This window comes from Octopus bimaculoides, chromosome 1 (assembly GCF_001194135.2).
Source record: "Octopus bimaculoides isolate UCB-OBI-ISO-001 chromosome 1, ASM119413v2, whole genome shotgun sequence".
NCBI classification, from domain to species: Eukaryota; Metazoa; Mollusca; class Cephalopoda; order Octopoda; family Octopodidae; genus Octopus; species Octopus bimaculoides.
The window spans coordinates 197,309,848-197,313,064 of record NC_068981.1 but is presented as its reverse complement, the minus strand read 5'-3'; positions in this window follow the sequence as shown (position 1 = coordinate 197,313,064).

Genomic DNA, 3,217 nt, shown 5'->3' with positions numbered 1-3,217 from the left:
CAACCGCAAGAGGATCCTTGTTAGTTGTATATGGCAGCTAAAAGAGTTCAATTGTGTTTCCAAACAAACTTTCGTTTATATTTTAAAGCCAGAAAAAAGAAATCGAAGATAAAGAGAACGGAATGTTCTAATTTGGTATTTTGATTATGCATTACTTATTGAATAAGATATAAGTTAGAAGTTATACAACCATCTAAGGGATAGACGTATCCGTGGGCACTCCTGGTGTCTTACCTCACTATGTATAGTTCTGGTTATAAGGTGTACAGTAGTAGGTAATTTAAAGGTAAAAACCGTGGTTTAATATATAGAGAAGATAAGAAATAATTAACAATGAGAAGTGGATCATTGGTGTTTAAAAGTCATTGTTTAATTGGATTTGGAACCATTTACAGTTTATTTTCTTATCTCCTTTTCAGACACAAATTATAAAGTTCCTCTAAGTGGATCCCTCGAAGAAATTTCTGGAGTTTCACAAGATGTCTTTTAATAAAATTGAATAACAATTTATTTTACAAATGTTATAAATTATTTTGAAAATAGGTTAGTTCAAAGTTTTCTCGTCAGTACTGACCAAACTTATCAGATGTTGTTATATACCGCTGGGGACAAAGCGCTTCCAACTCTTTCTTCATTGCACCGGGGGGGGGGGGTCATTTCGGCCCAAATTAACTAAATCTTCTACCTATCGTCATGGGTGGGGGTCTTCCAAGCGGTCTTTTCTGATCTCTTGGATACCACCTGGCAACTCCACGGATTATCTGTGAAATTTGCGCCATGTCGAGCCCAACGGAACTTGTAATTTTGGTATTCTGCGATCACGTCGATCGCTCCTCTCATTTTGGATGTACTCACGCCATGATATTCCTAGCATGGATTTCTCCATGGCCTTCTGTCTTGTAGCCCGTCGATGCTCTTCCCTCATCGTAGTAGCCCACGTCGCAATTGCGTATTAAGGGCGCAGGCAAGACTGTGCCGTTGAAGAAACTAGGATCTTGTCCGGCTTTGCTTTCAGCACATCTTTCATCGAGGCCAACGCCTTCCATTCTGCTCTTATTCTCCCAGAGACTTCAGTATCCACGAAACAGCGTGCTTTCACTGTGTCCCAGGTAGACGTGTTCATTTGCCTCCTCGATTTCATCGCTTTCCACCTCTATTCGGCTTTTTGCTGCGTCTTCGTGCAGTCCATTTTAAGGCCTACTATTGAGTTAAGGGCGTCCTGCTCTGTTAGCATAGTCAACCGCTGATCTGTGGTTTTGGCGATGAGTATAATGCCATCTGCAAATCAGAGATGTATTAGTAACTCGCTGTGGATGTCCATGTATTTTAATGTATTTTATACGAATGAAATTTCTCTCGGACACAAGTTTTGTTTATGAGGGTGTCTGTAAAATGCGAATTTGGTTTCCATGGTTTTTGGAATATCTTACAAGGGGTTCTACAAAAAATAACATGGGAACTCGGACAAAAATTCTTCATGTTGTAGTTTAGTAGGCCAGTCCTAATTAAGCAGACCTACGATCAATGCCATTCCATTTGTGGCTGTCCCATCTTTTAATAACATATATTACCTGATCAAATGTGTCGTTTTCTTTTTTGAACCAACAGGGTGACTTGAGGGAGATTTGACTGCTATTTCTTAGCAGACAATTGATCGCTTTGTAACTCCTTTAATTAATGACTGATTTCCCAATAAACTGACGTTCTTCTAAATCTATTTTATACTGTTGTGGGGATTCGAAACCTAACTGCTAGGTAGTCAGTCACACACTACGAGTGAGCCACCATAGTTCCTCACGCGATCGGTCTATAAATCAACTAATCAGCGTGAGATTGTGGCGTGATATGGCTTTCTCGAATGTTCTAAAATTTGGCTTCTGGTCCTCTATAAAAACCGTTCGGCGTGCAACTTAGAGCGCAGACGACCAACGGATTGCTCACGTCATAGATCGCCTCGGATATGACTTCGTGTCTTGTTTGGACTGGCCGTATGTTGTCATACAGATAGCTTTCTATAATTTCAGGGCAATTTCTCTCTCTCCGTGTCGGTAATTATTAATACTGTTCACTGTAAATAACCAACATCAAATATCTTTATGCCCGGCGATAAATATTTCAGTTAAATATTCACGAGTTTTTTTCTTGTTTCGTTTATTATTCATGCAACCAACGAAGTATATCTTCATTGACCTGTTCAGCTCGAGCGACGGCAAGCACTCACCAACAATACAAATACGATCCCAAATATCAACTTACTGCTTCTGAATCGAAGCTGAAGTCACTGTGTTCAGATGTAAAAATGACGATCACCAAAAGGATTCTGTCAAGGGTCGATGACGTCAGCAAACAACTGTCCGTTCAGATCTCTGTTAGACACATCAAGAACTTGTTCTTCTTTAGCAGTAGGTAGTTGACCAATGAAAATAAGAGAACCAACAAATGTTTAACTCCTTAGATCCTATTTATGATAAACTACACATGGAATTGTCATTAACGATTTTGACAGACGTTGACAATATATAGTGTGCCTGATAACTAGTTAGTTGACATTGCTTAAAAGGGGCCCCGGTTGAACTGTCATATTTCCGTATCTGTGCACTGGATGTACCATCTCCGTTGACGCTTTTTTCGTTAACAGACACGGAAATATGTCGGTTCAACGTCTGAACAACCACAGGTCCTCTTTTAAGGCACCAGAAAGGAGCAACATCACATCTCTAACCAGCCTTGTATGGCGCTAAAAAGAGGAAGGAAACCCATACATAATTAAATGGAGGCTTCTTGAACAGCGAAGGACTTATATAAACGGGAATAGACGATGTAAGCTTTGCTTGGAAGACAGACCAAGGATAAAAAAAAACTCGCTTGACCCAGGGACCTTTTTAAACTCCAGGAAAGATGTATTTAGGTCAATGCCCGCATCTAAGGTGTTTTCAGCTGCAAGCTTGGAATTCTCTATTCCTAGCTTGCAGTACGAAAAATCGTCGGAATCGACGTAAGGGAGATACCCCATCCTGCGTGTTAACACCGCATGGCCAATTCGGGTCTATACTTTTTGTTTAGAAAACTAACTGACCTCCAGTTGTAGAAACGTTATGTGCTTTGGCTATGTGAGTGTGACGAGTGGCCTGCGAAACCAATGGTCACTCTCTGACCAGCCATAATCAACTTCCTAAAATTTATTTATATATATTAAATATAAAAAAATTATATATAT